General features: G+C 36.5%; 1 protein-coding gene and 1 pseudogene across 14 annotated transcripts in view; both read left to right on the top strand.

Moving 5' to 3' along the window:
* The window catches only part of CEP112 (centrosomal protein 112), a 569,199-nt gene that overhangs the window by 186,472 nt on the left and 362,571 nt on the right, over positions 1 to 20,156 (top strand). The gene's annotated exons all lie outside the window — the stretch shown is intronic.
* LOC115894815 lies at positions 1,545 to 4,297 on the top strand (annotated as a pseudogene).

The raw sequence follows: 20,156 nt of genomic DNA, 5'->3' as shown, positions 1-20,156 counted from the left end.
ACGTAAATTATTGTGAAGTCTGAACTCAATAAATATTGAGTTCCCACCATGTGTCAGCCAGTGTGTAGTACATTCCCATAGAACCGTACAGTTTAGTTGGAGAGATATTCAAGACATCTGGCAATTCGGTACAGAATGATAAAAGTTCAATTGGAGGAAGGTCAATAGGTTGACTGACCCAAAAAAGTGATTTAAGAGGAGAAGCTTTCTTGAGCTCAATATACCTAGCTAACTCCCAGAGAATCAGTAATTTTATTTTACTTGCTTCTGTAAACCTCCAAGTAAGAATGACTTACAGAAAGGCCAAAAAGAAGACCCAAGATCAAACACATCGAATTCTGCCTGGGAAGATGGCATAACCATTCCTTCTCTCTCACTTTGCTTGTTAATAAAATATATTGGCTCAGTTCCTGAATAGAACATTTTAATGTGATTTGTAAACTATGGCATCACAAGACATCCATTTTTTTAATCTACAGAGGGACTTATTTGTTTACCTTGTCAATATGAATTAGATGAAATCAGGAGAGAACAATAATATTCATTAGGTATTAAGTTAAATAAATCTCGAACAAAACTAGGGCAGTCTTGCCTTTTTTTTTTTTTTTTTTTGAGATGGAGTCTCACTCTGTCACCCAGGCTGGAGTGCAGTGGCATGATCTCAGCTCACTGCAACCTCCGCCTCTTGGGTGCAAATGATTCTTCTGCCTCAGCCTCCTGAGTAGTTGGGATTACAGGCACGTGCCACCATGCCCGACTAATTTTTGTATTATTATTTTTTTTTTTTAGTAGAGACTGGGTTTCACTGTGTTGGTCAGGCTGGTCTCGAACTCCTGACCTCGTGATCTGCCCACCCTGGCCTCCCAAAGTGCTGGGATTACAGGCGTGAACCACCACACCTGGCCCAGTCTTGCTTTTTTTCTCTTTAAAATAATTAACAGCTTTCTTCATGAAGATTTCTCCATGAACTTCATGAAATGTACCATACTTTTTCTCCCTTGTTCTACTTTGCCTTTGTTCTTTTTAAATTTCTTTATCCTTTCTTCATTGGTTTATTGATTTATATTTTATAAATCTAAGGAAGAGGTAATTTCTTTAAATCAGCGGTCCTCAAATTTTTTGGCACCAGGGACTGGTTTCATGGAAGACAATTTTTCCATGGGTAGGGGGTGGGTGGGGAATGGTTTTGCGATGAAACTGTTCTACCTCGGATCATCAGGCATTAGATTCTCATAGGAGTGTGCAAGCTAGATCTCCTGTTGGCGCAGTTCACAGTAGGGTTCACGCTCCTGTGAGAATCTAATGCCGCTGCTGATCTGTCAGAAGGCGGAGCTCAGGTGGCAATGCTGGCTCGCCCAGGGTTCACCTCCTGCTGTGGCCTGGTTCCTAACAGGCCATGGACCTGTATGGTGCTTGGGGATTTGGGACCTTTGCTTTAAATAGAGGTAAGACAACAAATATTTGTTTATTACCTACAATGTTTACATGTTGTAATATCATACTAAAGGAAATAAAAGGTTGAGAAGACAGCTCAAGATGTAATGATGTTCTTAATGATTTTCCAGTCCAGGTTAGGCATTGGAAGTACTTAGAATAACTAGGTATTAACTTGTTGACCATAACAGCAATTAAAGTTCAGAAAGATCTTTTCAGTGTGATATTAGGAGTTTATATATGTAACAATATAGTATCTTTTAGTGGTGCTGGTAGATAGTCAAAGAGCCCTGAAGTTTCTGCAGTTTTCTATATACAATATAATCATTTTCTGAGCCAAGTAACCCTCTTTAGGTACTTCAAAGGTCTTTGCCAAAATACTGAATTTTACTTGGAATTAAAAGAAGATATTTTAGAATGTTAAATAAAATTATTCGTAGATTATTTATCCATCTTCCATATAGTTAATACCTTCATTTTGGCTAAATGTCTGGATGACCTTAACAGTACAGTCCCCAGCATAGTAATAATAATGTAGTCTGAAAGTGAAAGGCTAAATTATTGTGAGGTCTAACTTCAAAGTAAACAGCGCAAGTTGGCTGTTTTCCCAAAAGAGAATATTGTGACTGCTACTGCTTTTGAATCTAAGAATAGCATTAGATCTGCTTGGCCCAGAGACAGTTCCATTTTGCTACAAGACAGCTTTGTGATGTAGAAATTTGCCTTGAGTATTAACAAAATTTTTTCCTTAAAAATACACAAAGATGGAAAATCTCAGTTTTAGAATGTAGTGCTATTCATTCATGTAGTTATTCTTTCTTTCATCCATTTAATAAGGGTTTATTTCTTCTGTGCATGTTGAACATATAGTAGAGAGGCTATCAGAGAAAACAGGGATATATATATATAAATATAAATTTATATGCATATGAAAACATGATAGATGCTATATAAGGCAAAATACTTTAAAAACATAATAAGGTAATGGTCAGATGGACTGGTAATGGGAGGCATCTTAGAGAAGGAAAAGTCTTTAACTGAGTTGTGAAGGAAAAGTGGAGAGTAAATTATCCTGGGAGTTTGGTGCCATCCTCTCCTGTCTCTCTAGAGATGCTGGCCTCTACTAGTTTTGTTTCTTTCTATTTCCCAGCTCTCTTTCTTCATCTTGTTACATGACCAGATATACTCTTTCCTTTCCTCCTTTCCTTTTCTCCTAAGGACTTCTCAGTGTCAAGTTCTTTGATTCTTTCAGATTGTAAAATTTTGTGACCATGTAGGGATAGTCTTGTGAATTGGGATGATATATCATATGTTTGAGATGTTAATGGAAAAGTTGAGTGGCTTTATTCTGACATAGTAATTGTATCAAAGACAAAAAGGCTGGGAATTGTTCTATGAGAGGATGATGTACTTGATATTTATACTCTCTCCAAGCAATTGAAACTGTCAACTCATCTTTGGGTTAGAGCTCAAGTTGATATTTCAGAACCTATCATTATTTAAGAAGGAGGATTGTAGTTAGCATTTTTCACTTTAAATGCTAACTCCTTAAAGCTCATTTGCCTGTTGCTATTGTTTCTAAGAAATGAAACTAGTTTAGTTTAATGTTGTTGCCTTACTATTCTTTTCAATTTTTGTTCTACATATGTATTAAACACTTTTGCTTCCTATTTAGTTTTTACTGTAGAAAATAATTTTAATAACCTCCAGAAATGAAAAGTTATCTGAAACTTTAATGGTATGAGTTGTACATTTTCATTTTTCATTTTTCAAAGATAAGTTATTAAAGCATATGGGGAACTAAATAGACTCTAATGAAAGGAAGATAATGGTATAAAACCAAATAATTGCATTTTTGGAGGAGCTAAAATTCATAAACAACAAATGTGGATATTATAAGTTTGGTTAATTTTTAAGTTTTTGGTGCTGTAAACATAATAAAGCATTATTTTGAGACAGTGTATAGTCTATTTTAAAGTATTCAATTAAAACTTCCAAAACCATCTTTTTGATTAGCTTTTTCAAACTCTGTTTTTATAATAAAATACAAAAATGCCTTAGCGTATTTATTCTGATATTTGAAACTCTTTTTGCATTGTCATAAACATTCTAAATATTTTTAACCCTGACACTAATATGGACAAGCTTTCTATTTTTCAGTTAGTATTAAATATATGTACAGTAGTAGTTCACTAGAATATAAAAAGAAACACAACCTACAGAATGGGAGAAAATATTTGCAAACTATGCATCTGACAAAAGTCTAATATCCAACATTTATAAGGAACTTAAACAAATTTACAATTAAGAAAACCCATTAAAAAGTGGGCAAAGGACATGAATAGACTTTTCAAAAGAAGACATACATGTGGTCAACCATCATATGAAAAAACACACACACACACCACGCTGGTTTGCTGCCACCACTGCCACCATCGTGCCAGCCCCTCAGGTCTCCCCGAGGCTGGGTGATGCTCCAGAGTGGGAGACAAGCCCATTTAGGAGCAGATTGGATCCAGCTTCATTCAACATTGCTACCAGTTATTTGATAAAGATAGAACCCAACTAGGCGCAATTTATATTGATGCGTCATGCCTTATGTGGGAAGGACAACAGTTCCAGGGGAAAGCTGCCACTGTGGAGAAGTTGTCTAGCCTTCCGTTCCAGAAAATCCAGTACAGCCTCACGGCACAGGACCATCAGCCCACGCCACATAGCTGCATCATCAGCATGGTTGTGGGCCAGCTTAAGATGTGAAGATCCCATCATGGGGTTCCACCACATGTTCCTATTAAAGAACACCAGCGATGCTTGGGTTTGCACCAATGACGCGTTCAGGCTTGCCCTGCACAACTTCGGCTGATCTCCTGTCAGCCAGGCATGCTGTTTCCTCCTCCCTCGTCTTCCCAATACCATTCCCACTCCTCCAGATGGTCCAGATATCATGCACAAATGAGCAGCGCCGCGGTGAGAGTGGGCACAGTGCTCTGCTGCCACCGAGGTGTTATGCATGATGTTTGGACACTAGACTAGTTGCATTTGATGGGAGAAGTTAGTGTTGTACCAGCGCATGCCTTGGGAAGACTTAAGTAATGCAAAAGTTGTTCTTTTTTTTTTTTTTTTAAATCTACTGACAAGTTGCTCTAGTAATCCAAAGAAGTGAAGGAGAAAGCAGCTGCTTAACTACCCAGACATTGATTTGTTCAGATGTTTCAATGCCTGATGATACAATAAAACCACAAAGATTTTCTTAACAGTTTTTTTAAAAAAAGAAAAAAGCAAAAAAGCTCGACATCACTGAGCATTAGAGAAATGCAAATCAAAACCACAATGAGATACCATCTTACATCAGTCAAAATAGTTATTACTAAAAAGGCAAAAAAAACAGATACCAGTGAGGTTGCAGAGAAAAAGGAACACTTATACACGGTTGGTGGAAGTGTAAATTTGTTGAGCCATTCCTCAAAGACCTAAAAACAGAAGTACCATTTGACCCAGCAATCCTATTACTGAGTATATACCCAAAGGAATAGAAAATCATGTTCTATTATAAAGACACATGCACGTGTACGTTTATTGCAGCAATATTCACAATAACAAAGACATGGAATCAACCTAAATGCCTATCAATGATAGATTGGATAAAGAAAATGTGGTACATATACACCATGGAATACTATGCAGCCATAAAAAAGAATGAGATCATGTCCTTTGCAGGAACATAGCTTGAGCTGGAGGCCATTTTCCTTAATAAACTAATGCAGGAATAGAAAACCAAATACTGCATGTTGTCACTCATAAGTGGGAGCTAAATGATGAGAACACATGGACGTATAGAGGGGAACAACACACACTGGGTCCTATGGCAGGATGGGGGATGGGAGGAAGGAGAGGATCAGGAAAAATAACTAATGGGTACTAAGCTTAATACCTGGATGATGAAATAATCTGTACAAAAACCCCATAACAAACCTGCACATGTACCCCAGACTTAAAAGTTAAAAAAAAATGCTTTCAGGATTATATCACTTAAATAATGAGTAAATATAGGAAAAAGAATGTAGTAATTTCTGTTGGAGTTCATTTCAGCAAGTTCCTGCATTTATTAAGTTTTATAAGAAATGATGAATAAAATATTTGTCTTTAGTTCTAGAACAGACTTAAATGACTTATAGTATAAACATATTCACATGCAATTAAAATATAACAAACATGTAGACAATGGTAGATATTGTACTAGATGTAAAAGTATTACTGTATTTAAATTCTAAATTTGCTTTGACTTGAACTCTTTTAGGTGGTTTTGGGAACAGTTTGAATTTAGTGTGGGTTAAGAGCATCCAGTTGTCACCCTTCCAATTTCTAACTTAAATTACTAACTGTGTGACCTTAAGCATGATGCTTAATTTCCATGTGATTAGGCTTTACATCTGTAACATGAGGCTAATAATAAGATCTTCCCTCTGAGATTGTTGAGAGGCTTAGGAGAGTTTATATAAAACATATAGAATAGTGTCTGTTATATAGATGTATTATTAATATTATTGTTATAAGGACCCTATTATATATGTATGTTAGCTCTGTGTACTTAGTTTCTCATTGCCTTGTAAAATCATATCAACAGGTTCTCCAGAAGAAGTAATATTTTCCTGGCATCAGTTGTTTTTTCTTTTTAAAGAAAATAGCTTTATTGAGGTATAATTCTCACACCATAAAAATAACTTGTTTTAAGTGCACAATATATGATTTTTAGTAAATTCACAGTTTTGTATTTTGTAACCATCAACATAATTCAATTTTAGAACATTTTCTTTTCTTTTTTTTTTTGAGACAAGGCCTTACTCTATCACCCAGAATAAGGTGTTGAGAGTGTGTGTAAATGCATTGAAAGGGATCTTGACATTATATTTATATAAAAACATACATATATACGTATGTTTTATAGCTTATGACAATAATAAAGATAAAATAAACCAATAAAGTTTTAGAAGGAAGAAATATAATAAAACATTAATGGTAGTTAAATATTGTATGCTCACCCTAGTTGGGAAGCATATGAGGTTTTAAAAAATTTATTTATGTTTTGCATATATTTTTAATTAAACGTGTCTGAGGATTCCTCAAGGTCCTGAGATACTTTCAATTTGTCCCAAATCACTGAAGCCAGTAAGGGGTGGAGCAGAGTGTAAACCAAGTTTCTGGAAATAGCTAAAAGTCTATTTTGAGTTTTTGACTGAACAGCCTTCTGTGTATTTCATATAATAAATGGAGAGTTGTATAAGTGGGAAGTGAACAATGAGATCACATGGACACACGGAGGGGAACAACACACACTGGGCCCTGTTAGGGGTGTGGTGGGGGAGGGAGAGCATTAGGAAAAATAGCTAATGCATGCTGGGTTTATAATACCTAGGTGATGGGTTGATAGGTGCAGCAAATCACCATGGCACACATTTACATATGTAACAAACCTGCACATCCTGCACATGTACCCTCAAACTTAAAAATTAAAAAAAAAAAAGAATACACGTATATGAGAAGAATTTGCCCTATGTTCAGTCCCTGGAGTAAGCAGAACTTTTAGACTATTCTGTGGCATTATCAAAGAACCAATAGAAGTGGGTGGACCCAGTCGGTTTGAGACCAAAGGGAAGAAGTTATTGGAGTTATTGGAGGTCTTTCCTCACTTTTACTTGTTATTTTTCCAACAAACTGACATATAGCTTCTTGAAAACGTATCTTTTCTTGCTTAATATGCATAGTTTTTATAATATTTCATTACAGTGGAGAAACATTATTTACCCCTAAAGTTGTATTTTTAAAGAAGTTATATTTTTAAACATGAGTGAAAAAGCTTTCCTATAGCACTTTTAAATCTTCTTCATTTATCTTTTGTTGCTTGCTTGTTGTTATAAATCAACGTTTATAATATTGGTGGAAACAGGGATTAATCGTCAAATAGGAATACCTTAAAGATACTAAAACTGCAAAGTTATTATGACTGTTTTTGTACTTTTATTTGCTAGACGCTAATCTTAATAAAAGACTTAAATGGAATACTAAACAATCTTATGATTATTCATAGAAAGAGTGAACTTCCTTTTGATTAGGTTTGTTTTTTTAATGGAAAATTGCCTACTGCAAAAATTTGGATGAAGTTGCGTTAAAAGCAGACAGCCTTCCAGTTTACCCAGGAGCTTGAATTTTGAATTTTGGTAGACAGGGAGAGCTAGGTTAAATTGGTCTTGTATGGGATTTTAAAGTATAACTGAATAGTATAAATCTGAATTTAGTTTTAAGATTGCCAAAGTGAGGAATTGTGACTTGATCATTTTGTTTGTAAGGTTGGTGAAAAATATCTCAAGGAATTAATAGTGATATTTAAAATGGAGAAAAAAATGAATTGAGGAAACATCTAGAAATAGGCAGAAAGGAAGCCCGCAAACTTGAATAGTAAACAAAGATTTCTGTACCTAATAAGTAAATGAAAAAATCTTTGTAGAGTCTCCTTGATAAGTTTTATTCTGTTTAGAAAACAAATTTGAACTTTAAAAAGTATTCTTGAAAGATTAGTTCTAAACACTATTCTACCACAACATAAAAGTAGCCTGTAACTTGTGATACTTAATAAAGAATATATGGTGCTGTTTTTAACTGATGCATATATATATTTAAAGATTATTAAGTTTGTAACTTTTGAATATATTTTTTCTATTGCTATTATTGCTAAAATTAGGAACACGTGCAATTTATAATGTATTATTCAACCAAAATATGTCAGATTTTCATATCTGAGTGTAACGTTACGTCTCGCAACGTAGATACCGTATGGAGTTGGGGAGCAAGAGGGAAATATTTGACATGTATGAAATGAACTTGGATTCCACTTAACTAGAATTCAGTGAATTATATCAAAGTTCGATTAAAAGTAACCAGAAATTGCTGAATTATATTATAGTTAAATTATTTAAAAACTTTATTCCTTGTCATGGCTACTCGAGTTCTAGGGTCATCCAAAAGAGAATTATTTTGTATTCCATTGTAATAGAAGGTTATGATAAAATGAACCTATCCAGAGTTCTGAAGCCAGGACATCTCAGAACCCGATGCCCAAGGTGTATTATCTGGGTATTGCTGTTGGTTATTCAGGGACCAGGGGCTCCTTAATTAGCAGGTGATGAATCCTGACAGATCTCCACAGTGACAGGGCAGCACTGAGTTCAACGTGAAGTTCCCCAGTCGCTGCTCTTCTCCTCTCCCAAGCACACAGATTTCTCCATGCCAGATGGCCACTGCCCAGGGCTTGGGAGAGCTGATACAGGCATTCCCTTAGCCTTCTGGCTGGTGTCACAGTAGGTTGTGTGCCCCTCTAGTCCACTGGCTCTGAGCCCAGCTCAGCACTGGGACTTCCCTAGGAATTGCAGTCCTTTTGGCCTAGACTGCCCCTCAAGTTCACTTAGGGTCCCAGAGCAGTCCAGCCTGTGGTGGCAAGGCTTGCTGAAACTCAAGTTCTGACCTTTGGGATGAGCGATTCACCTCTGGGCATGGGCCAGTCCAGGTGCTCTCTCTGCAGGCAGATGTCAGCTGACTACAGCCTGGTTCTCTTTTACACCATGACAGCGCAGCACTAAGTTCAATGCAAAGCCTCACAGTCTCTGTGCTCTCCTTCTCCCAAGAACACGGATGCTATCTGGCTGGTGGATGGGGGAGGAGTGGCATCAGCAGGTCGAGACTGTTTTTCCTACCCTCTTTGATGTATCTTTCAGCCATATGAAATTAAAAGTAGGTACTGTGATTGCTCACTGAGTTGTGGTTCCTGTGATGGTGCTTTTTGTATATAGTTGTTAAAATTTGGTGTTTCTGTTGAGGGGAAGAATTACATAAGCTTCTATTTGGCCGTCTTGCTCTGCCCTCCACTCTGTGTCTTTTAATTGGAGAATTGAGTTCATTAACATTCAATTTTATTATTGATCAGTAAGGACTTACTATTATTATTTTGTTGTTTGTGTTCTGGTTGTTTGGTAACTTCTCTTTCCCTTTCTTCCTTTATGGTTACATGATTTTCTTTGGTGATATGTTTTAATTAATTGCTTTTTATTTTTAGTAAATCTATGATAGATTTTTGCATTGTGGTTACTATGAGCCTGACAAAAAGCATTTTATAGCGATAACAAGTTATTTTAAAGAGATGAAAATTTATCTTAGATCTGAAAGTATAGAAACAAACAAAAAATGAAAAAATGTATATATGTTATCTCTCCACATTTAGACTTTATGTTGTCTCAGTTACACATCTTTTTATTGCCTGTCTCTTAACAGGTTCCTGTAGGTAGTACTGTTTTTGATAGGCTTGTCTTTTTGGTTTCGTACTAGAGTTATGAGTGAATTGCACAGCACAGTTAACAGTATTAGACTATTCTGGGTTTGTTCATATACTTAATTTTACCAGTGGGTTTCATACCTTCACATGTTTTCTTTTTGCCCATTAGTAGTTTTTTCTTTCCAATGGAAAAACTCCCTTTAGCATTTCCTGTAAGATGGTTCTGGTGTTGGTGAATTCTCTCAACTTTTGTTTGTCAGGGAAAGACTTTATTTCCCTTTCATATTTGAAGGATGGTTTTGCTGTATATAGTATTTTTGTATGACAGTTTTTTTCTTCTTTCAGAACTTTGAAACTGTCATCCTGCTCCCTCCTGGGCTGTATGGTTTTCCCTGAGAGGTCTATTGCCAGATGAATTGGAACTTCTTTATGTTATTTGCTGCTTTTCTCTTGCTCCTTTTAGGATTCTCTCTTTGTCCTTGGTTTTTGAGTGTTCGATGTTTATATGCCTTGGGATAGTCTTATTTCGGTTAAATCTGTTTGGTGTTTTCTTTTCTCTTTTTTCTTTTTTTTTTTTTGAGACGGAGTCTCGTTCTGTCGCCCAGGCTGGAGTGCAGTGGCGCAATCTCGGCTCACTACAAGCTCCGCCTCCTGGGTTCGTGCCATTCTCCTGCCTCAGCCTCCTGACTAGCTGGGACTACAGGTGCCCGCCACCGCACCCAGCTAATTTTTTTTTTTTTTTTTTTTTTGTATTTTTAGTAGAGACAGGGTTTCACCATGTGTCAGCCAGGATGGTCTCGATCTCCTGACCTCGTGATCTGCCCGCCTCGGCCTCCCAAAGGATTGGGATTACAGGCGTGAGCCACCGTGTCCGGCCCTGTTTGGTGTTTTCTTACCTTCTTTTACCTGGACATTTATCTCTTTCTTAAGTTTTGGAAAGTTTTATTTTATTATTTCTGTGAATAAGCTTTCTACCTCTCACTGTTTCTCAACTCCCTCTTGGACACCAATAATTCTTAGATTTTGTCTTCTAAGATAATTTTCTGTATCTTGTAGGAGATCTTCTTTTTTTCTCATTCTTTTTTCTTCTTTCTCCTCTCAATGTGTGTTTTCAAATAGCCAGTCTTCAAGCTCACAGGTCTTTCTCTGCTTGATCCATTCTGCTGTTGAGAATCTCAAATGAATTTTTCAGTTCAGCAAATGTATTTTTCAACTCTAAAATTTGTTTGATCTTTTAAAATTACTTTAATTTCTTTGTTAGATTTCTCTGATAAATTTATGAATTGCTTTTCTGTGTTATCTTGGAAATCACTGAGTTTTCTTAAAAATACTATATTGAATTCTTGGTCAGAGAGTTCACATATCACCATTTCACACTAGTCAGTTGCTGGTTCCTTGCTCTATCTCTTTGAGGAGTTTGTGGTTCGTTGTTTGCTGTTGTTTCTTGAGGATGTTCATCTGTGTCTTTGCATTGAAGGATTATTTATTCAGTTTTCCTTGCCTGACTGGTTTTGTTTTTTATTGGATATGTTTGCTTTAGGGATTTGTTGATTTCTTTCTTTCTTTTTTATCCGGGTAGATCGCTGCCTCCTTTTTGTCACTAGATGGCACCTTAAGCCCAGGTTTTGCTTGGTTCTAGTAAACAGAGTGCCACCTGTCCTGAATGTGGGAAGTCCTAAATGGGATATCCTAGTAGTGTGGGAAGGCAGGTTAGGAGTTTGTGCCTAGGGGACCAGTGCTGTTGACTAGTCACTCTGATTTGGTGTCTTTTTTGGCCAAGTTACAGAACAGAGTTTCCAGCATTGAGAATGATAGACTCACCTCTCCCTTTGTCTCTGGCTATTCTCAGGAATATTTCTCCCTTCAGGAACTCACAATGTTTCCTGTGGCTTAAGGCAGGGACAGGTCTTCTGCCAGGGAACCCAAGATGTTGGAGAAACTGGTTGTTCACCTTGATCTTTTTCTAGTGTAGAAACTTCTTTCTACACTAGAGTTGAAAGGGAAGTTGAGGGGAAACTTTCTGCATGCCTGGGCAGATTGGAGGGGAGGGACATTGTATATAGGGAAGCGTGGTTCTCCTACTCTCTGCTCAGAGTTTTTTTTTTTTTTTTTTTTTTTAACTTCTCTGTGGTCCTGGGAACTGCCTCATTCTCATATTTGAGTTGTGTGATATTGCTGGTGATAATCTCAGTGCTGTATGTTTGTTTTGGTTTTCTGTGTGGGAGAGTGAAGCCAGCTTCTATGCCGCCATTTTGAAACCAAAAATCTGAATCACATGTAATTCTCTTTTTTTCTGTTTATGCTAGGATACAGTAAGACATCAACATTTTAAATTTTCCCTTAAAAATTGTAAGTTTAGTGAATCTATTTCTAATATTGTTTTCCTTTCTTAGCATTTATTTCCCATTTTCACTTTTGTGGCTGTTTTATCATTCTTGCATATTTCTAGTTTCTTTCTCATATTTTCATATGTTGTTTTTGTCCTCTGAGTATATGGGACATTTTACAACATCACTGATTTGCGTTTTTGCTCTTTGCCACTTCCATTATGAATTTTTATGGTGCTCCGCATTTTTGCTTTTTTTCTATTTTTCATCTTAATCATACCCCCTTTTAAATATTATTCTCTTTTTGTCTTAGCTAATTCTTAAGATTTTACCTTCTATTTCATAAAGATGGTCTTTTTTCAGATTCCTCATACTTTTTTGATATTTTCTTCTGGATACTATATGAGATTATTTTGACAGTAGATTTTTATTCTGTGTTTATAGAATGTTGCTCTTTTCCCCTGGTTCTAGAATAGCTTTTAGTCTCCAATTGGTATTTTTTTTCTCATTACTCAATAATGAATAAGGAAGATTTTGTCCAGTCTTGGTGTTTTATGTATTTAACAAACACTTATTGAGCTCTCACTGTTTGTACACTTTTCTAGGGACTTTCTGACATTAGCCTACTGTGTATTTTGGGTATGGATTGTCTTGTGTCTTCTCCACATCAACTTGTATAATGGTCATATTCTCTTGAAGATTTTCAGCTGGATAAAAACATTGCTCAGCTGCCAATGAAGTTCCAAGTTTCTAGGATAATTTTACCTATTTTACCTATAAACTCTGCTTTACTGGTGATATATCTTTTTATAAGTCTTTGATTTTTTGAATGCAAGAATGAATTTTATAGTTCTCAGTATGTTTTGAACTCAGATTTTTTTCCTCTTTTTGTGTCCATGTGTACTCCTTTAGCTGTGGAGATAATGGTTCCCTGCATATAGTACACCAACATCATTTGTACTTTACTTTAATCCGATGTGTTTTGGGAGTTGCTGGCTCTGAATGGTTGTGTGCAAAACACTAGTAGATGTTAGAAAAACGTACCACCATGGAAGGAAAAAGCATTATCATAGAAGAATCACACATAGTAAATATTTTGATTTGTTTCAACACAGAATCTTTGACTTGAGGGAGGTAGAATTTGTCTTCCTATATAATTTTTCTTAGGTTCTGTTTCCTGAAGCTAATTTACATTTGCTTTCAGGTAGATCTGTATAGATATATTTTTAATTAGTCTATTTCCATGTACTTTATAGTTGTTAGAGATTCTGCCCAGGTTCTTTGACTGTGTTTTCTGTTTATCTGAGTTATTGCTGTTATTGCGATGTTTTATTTTTTCCCCCTTTCTCTTTCTAGATATTTTAGTGAGCACTTGGGGGAGACTATTGGAGAGATGTTAGCCAGATATCATTTTATCTATGAAACCTAGAGCTATTCTTACTCTGATTTTTTGATAGGATTCTTTTTGAAATGTGATCTCTTACTTCAGTTCTCTTTACAGTTGCATAATGAGCAAGTTTAGGATAAGTCAGCATCATCACTTTTGGAATAAATTATTGTGATTTTTCTATAGATTCAATTATAGATTGCTTTGTAGGCCTAAAATTTAAATGCACACTGACCTTTCCATTACTTTGAAGCTTGGTTTCTTAAAAAAAATAAAAACAAAAAGCCCTTGATCTCAGCTTGCTTTGTGGTCTTATGCCTCATCTTCAAGAGGATAGAGTGAGGCCTGTGGAGCTGCATGACCTCCTGAGCAGTGGAACATGGTTAGCTTTCTACAAAATTAATAAGTGAATCAAAGGCTGACTTATGATCTCCCAAATGGTTTTTCTTTTACTCCAGAAAAATCATCATTTTCCCTGTTGTCACGAAGCATTCTTTGATTTTTCATACCATTGAATATATGCTTTATTAATATAGTAGACCATAGACAACTTCTTCTGAAGCTTTGATCCCTTAAAAAATTATTCCCACCACTATTTGTTCATGGAGTGTGTAGTAAAGCCTGAGCCATCACTTTTAGACTGACAAGTGGTCCTCCTCTACCTCTCCTGTCATCCAAGAGTGGCACTATTTCTATTCTTGTGACTCCAGGCCAAAATATTTGTTTCTGGTTTCATTAATGTTCTTCTTTTAACTCTTGCCTTCTTGTATTTTGTTAGTTTATAGAGTGTTGTCTTTGTACCAATCCTTCCACCAGTTCTTTGCTTCCTCTTACAATTATTGTATCTTCCTCCATTTTGAAATGTAATTCAGGGCCGTCTTGGTATCTCTCAACTACATTGGTCCTTTCGACATTGAGATATGAGTAAGTATCCATCTTAAAACTTTTTTCTTAGTCTCACTCCAACCCCTTCAACTGTGGCTGCTCTCTCCTTCTTTGTTTTTATAGTCAGGTTTCTTTAAGGAGTTCTTTTACTCATCGCCTCAGATTTTTCATCATCTACCTTCAAGCCAGTGCAGTTTGGGCTCTTCCCTAATGTTACCAAAACTTCTCCTCCCAGGGATACCAGTGACCTCCAATCCAGATTTCGTTCAATCTTTCTTCCTTAGGACATTTTCTTCTTCATTTTCTGTGGCACACATTCTTTTGATTTTCCTCATCCCACTTAGTCTTCTTTGCATGTTCATCCTACTCTTGTCTTACTCTAGATTCTTTCATGACACAATCCAATTAGAAACTATAGCTTCAGTAACTATCATTCTGTGCTATCATTACAGCAATGATATACAAATATGTATCTTGGCCTTGGGGCTATTTGCTTGCTTTTCTTTATGGCACTTATTACTATATGATATTTTAATATTTTTATGTATGTTCCAGTTTAAAATTCTACTTTAAAATTTGTGTTATGCAGAGTTCCAGGATTGTGTCGTATAAGCCATTTCGTTTCTTTCATAGTATTCTTCTGTAGCTTACTCTTTTTTTTTTTTTTTTTTTTTTTTTTTGAGACGGAGGCTCGCTCTGTCCACCAGGCTGGAGTGCAGTGGCGCTATCTCGGCTCACTGCAAGCTCCGCCTCCCGGGTTCCCGCCATTCTCCTGCCTCAGCCTCCCGAGTAGCTGGGACTACAGGCGCCCGCCACGGCGCCCGGCTTTTTTTTTGTATTTTTAGTAGAGACGGGGTTTCACCGTGGTCTCGATCTCCTGACCTTGTGATCCGCCCGCCTCGGCCTCCCAAAGTGCTGGGATTACAGGCGTGAGCCACCGCGCCCGGCCTTCTGTAGCTTACTCTTATCTTTGCTTCTTTTGTGCTTTTTTTCTTGTCTGTTTTGTTGGTCGTCTGTTCAGGTTCAGGCTTTCCAGCAGGAGTTTTAAATTCCTGGGCTGCAGGTTGAGTCATCTGCATATATATTTAGTTTGGCCTGCACAATGTTTTGAAAATTTTCAATTAGTTGCCAGCATTATAGAATCAGAAGATTTCACATAAATTTTAGGTTTCCAGTTTCTTTTGAACTATGTGAGATCTGGCAACACTGACCCCTGCCTTGTCAAGGCAACAAGTGGAACTGGTTGGTTATAATAGAAGTCACAACTGCCTTTAAAGTATCACTGTCATAGAGACGACATTTTATGTTCTCTGTGCAATGAAATTAGAAATCAATAATAAGCAGCCAGTTTAAAAGAAAAAAAACCCTGGATTTAAGTTTGGAAACTTAAAATTGTATTTTTAAATAAGTTAGGGTTAAAAAGAAAATCACAATAAAATTGTCAAATATTTAAAATGGAAAGATAATGACAACATTACTCATCAAATGTTGTAGAGTATCTCTAAATTGGTATCTAGACTGAAATAAGCTAAGCCTTAACCTCAAAGTGCTAGATAAAAAGCAACAAAGTAAATGTGAAAAATGTAGTAAAACTAAAAGCAGAGATCAGTGAAATCAGAAACACAATGTAGAGAAATACCAAAACCAATTTGATGAAATAAGTGAACAAATTAAACAGGTCTCTGTTAGACTGGTCAGGAAAAACAGAGAAAAGACTGTATTAGTCGCCATTTTCTCTGATTCCCTTATATCATTTTGCATTGATATAAAGGAATACCTGAGGCTGGGTGATTTATAAAGAAAAGAGATTTATTTGGCTTACAGTTCTGCAGACTGTACAAGAAGCTTGGTGCTGGCATCTGCTTCTTGTCAGGACCTCAAGAAGCTTTTACTCGTGGTTAGAAGGTGAAGGGAGAGTAGGTATGTCACAAAGCAAGAGAGGGAGCAAGAGGGAGAGAGGAAGGGTTGTCATGCTCTTTTAAACAACTATCTCTGGCATGAACTGATAGAGTGAGAACTCACTCATCACCCAGGGAATGGCACCAAGACACTCATGAGGGATTCACTCCCATGAGCCAACACCTCCTGCTAGACTCTACCTCCAACATGTGGGGGTCACATTTCAACATGTTATTTGGAGGGGACAAATATCCCAACTATATCAAAGACTAAAAGGCAAAAATTAAACAATATTAAAGGAATATAATTACATGATGGGCTTGCGGTCTTTGGTTCACTCTCCTCATTTTTGTTAGCTGGCCCCTGTAGGCATTTGAATTTGAACTCCTGTTTCACAGTTACAGCTACAGTCATTTATTTTTAAATTGAGGTAAAATTTACATAACGTGAAATGACATTTTAGAGTGAGCAATTCAGTGACTTTTAGTACATTCATGGTGTTGTGCAACTACTACCTCTGTTTAGTTCCAGATCACTTTCATCATCAAAAATAAAATCCTATAGTTATTAGGCAGTGGATTCCCATTCCCCGCCTTTTCTCAAATCCTCCTAACCACCATTCTACTTTCTGTCTCTAGGGATTTATCTTTCCTGGATATGTCATAGAAATGGAATCATACAATATATGACCTTTTGTGTCTGGAGCTACTTTCACTTAGCGTAATGTATTCTAGGTTCATCTACAGTGCAGCAAATATCACTTCATTCCTTTTGATGACTGAATTATATTCCATTGTGTGCATATACCATAATTGGTTTATCTGTTCAACTGTTGATGGCTGTCTGGATTGTTGCTAACTTTTGGCTATTGTGAATAGTGCTGCTATGAATATTTATGTATAATTAGTAGCTTGAGTACCTGTTTTCAATTATTTGTGTATATACCCAGGAATGGAATTGCTGGGACAGCTTACTGTTTGTATACTTGGCTTTCATTACTGGTCTCCAAAATAATACTCTGGCAATTGGCACACACATTTCCCTTTTACCCTAGTTGGAACTACAGCTATAGCCCACAAAAGGAGACGAGCTGTTGAAAATTATTTAAAGGGTTTCCAGGCACTTGATAAAAATATGTTTTTCTAGTGGGCTAGTCTGTTCAAGAATTCAAACCGTAAGTTGAAAGGTTGTCTGATAATCATAGAATTATCACTAAGAGAATTGGGTGTTCTTAAATGGTGTTTCTATCTAGTTAGGATAAGCAGTTAAGTTGGGCAAATTACCCTTCTCTACTTTGGGGATATTTTGCCTGTATGTCTTGTGCCAGGCATCATAAAGCACATTTTTCTCTGCTAATCAGTGCCAAAAGCACTCTGACAAAATTTTACCTTCCGTATCCATCCATGTATAATTATTAAAAATAGCATATAATTGGATTGTTTATAACACAAAGGATAAATGCTTGAGGTGATGGATACCCCATTTCCTCTGATGTGATTATTGCACATATTAGGCCTGTATTAAAATATTCCATATACTCCATAAATATATATACCTATTATGTACCCATACCAATTAAAAAGAAAAATGTTTAAAAATATATAGTAAATAAAAATATCATTATTTTATACCCAGAAAGTTACAATAAATTGTTAGGTTGTTATACTTTCTTGCCATTTTTACTGTGTCAATATTGCCATCTTTTCCTGTAGCATTCGTTTATGTATGTATTTTAAAGTTTTTTGTATATTTGCAAATCCAAAAAATAATGCCAATCACAATGATAAATGAAGTTTTACAACGAAAACATGATTGAAGGCCAAGGTGGATGGATCACTTGAGGTCAGGAGTTCGAGACCAGCCTGGCCAATGTGTTGAAACCCCATCTCTACTAAAAATACACAAATTAGCTTGGCATGGTGGCACATGCCTGTAATCCCAGCTACTTGGAAGGCTGAGGCAGGAGAATCACTTGAACCGGGTGGTGGAGGCTGCAATGAGCTGAGACTGTGCCACTGTATTCCAGTCTGGGCAACAGAATGAGACTCCATTTCAAAAACAAAACAAAACCAAAAACCAAAAAACAAAAACCACGATTGAGAAAAGATCAGCCATACTGAAACAATACTTCTTTAACCTCAATTAGGTTCACATTGGACTTAAGCCTGTGTATTAAATCTTAAAGGAAGAAAGCAAAGTTAAATAATGCTCTAAAATACAGGAAAAACATCTTCCATGTTGGTGACTTCTCATAGATATATTGGCTATTAGCTATCGGATATGCTGGTTTCTTCATGGAGACTCAGAAAATAAGTTTCATAAGTAATAAATTTCCATAAGTTAACTGTTAATCTGGTACTAATTTTAATAGTAGATTTGTTCCTAACGGTGTTCCCAAGTTATATCCTGAACACAGTGGCTTGTATACCCAACATATTTATTCTTCCGTATAGTAAAATTACCCAGGAAGTTAGAAGATCATGAAGTAATATGTAGAGATGGAGAGTGCAAGGGTGTATGTGAAGAAACCTAAGAAGATGACTGCGTGCGGTGGCTCACGCCTGTAATCCCAGCACTTTGGGAGGCTGAGACAGGCGGATCACCTGAGGTCAGGAGTTCGAGACCAGCCTGGCCAACATGGAGAAACCCCTCTCTGTGTTCTACTAAAGACATTTCTTTAGTAGAAACGTCACTACTGAAAACGTAAAAATTGTCTGGGCGTGGTGGCTGGCACCTGTAACCCCAGCTACTTGGGAGGCTGAAGCAGGAGAATCACTTGAACCTGGGAGGCGGAGGTTGCAGTGAGTGGAGATTGCACCACTGCACTCCAGTCTGGGTGACAGAGTGAGACTCTGTCTCAAAAAAAAAAAAAAAAAAAAAAAAGCTGAGAAGATGAGCCAGCTGGAACAGAAGCACAGGGCCTGGTGGTGCATGTTGAGGGAGACCTTAAATTCCCCCAAATGGTGAATGGTTGAAGAACTGGTAACAGAGTATATGATCAAAGTGACATTGGAGAAAGGCTTACTTTCCTGAATATTTCCTGCCAATAAGCTGTTTTGAAGGAAGGGACAGAAAATAAACTGGTGAAGGAGAGAGAATTTTCCAACCAGAAGGAATAACATGTTCCAAGGGCATGAGTCTGATGACATATTAATGTCCAAGCATGAGGTTAGAAGTACAGCAAATAGACCTGATTTTCTGGAAGAAAGATTTTGTCAGATTATAATAAACAATAGATAAATAAATGTCAAACATGTCTATCCTTCAAAAACTTGTGTTTATTTCCTCACTGAATTTCCTTTATTCCTTCCTAAATCATAGTCCCTGAAGTTTGATGTCATGAATTTTAACAATGGTCTTTTAAAACTGGTTACTGTTAAAGCCTGAATCCTCAAGTTTTTTATTACTTGATATAAAATTTATTCATTTTAGCTGTAGAATACCCAAATGTCGAGGGACTTTGAAGACACAGTAATTTGAACCATATATCTCTATTCTTAGTGAAAAATGAAAACACCCCAATGGAGTTTTATGTGGAATAAACTAGGTCTGGAAATGGTCTGTATCGAGAGACCTAATGGCCTTTTGATGTCTGATTCTTTGATTTGGCTTTTTCTTTGTTAAAGGGGTGTTATGTGATTGTAATTGGAAACATTTTAAGTTCTTTACTTGGGAAGTTAATTGTTCCTTAGCTTACTCTATTATGACGAAATCATGTAGTGTAGAATGGTGGTAGTGTTTGAAACTATTACTAAGGAGATTCACCGTGTTTGCCAGAGAATGTTCCAATTCATCATGCAAGGTTTATCTTATCCATACCGGGTACTCATTCATTTTGCAGGTTGTGGCTATGATGTGAATATGTGTTTATTATATATTAAAGATGTTTCATTTTAGTAATTTT

The sequence above is a fragment of the Rhinopithecus roxellana genome, chromosome 19, assembly GCF_007565055.1.
Source record: "Rhinopithecus roxellana isolate Shanxi Qingling chromosome 19, ASM756505v1, whole genome shotgun sequence".
Taxonomy (NCBI): Eukaryota; Metazoa; Chordata; class Mammalia; order Primates; family Cercopithecidae; genus Rhinopithecus; species Rhinopithecus roxellana.
The sequence above is the reverse complement of the archived record's forward strand: the minus strand, read 5'-3'. Positions and strand labels throughout refer to the sequence as shown.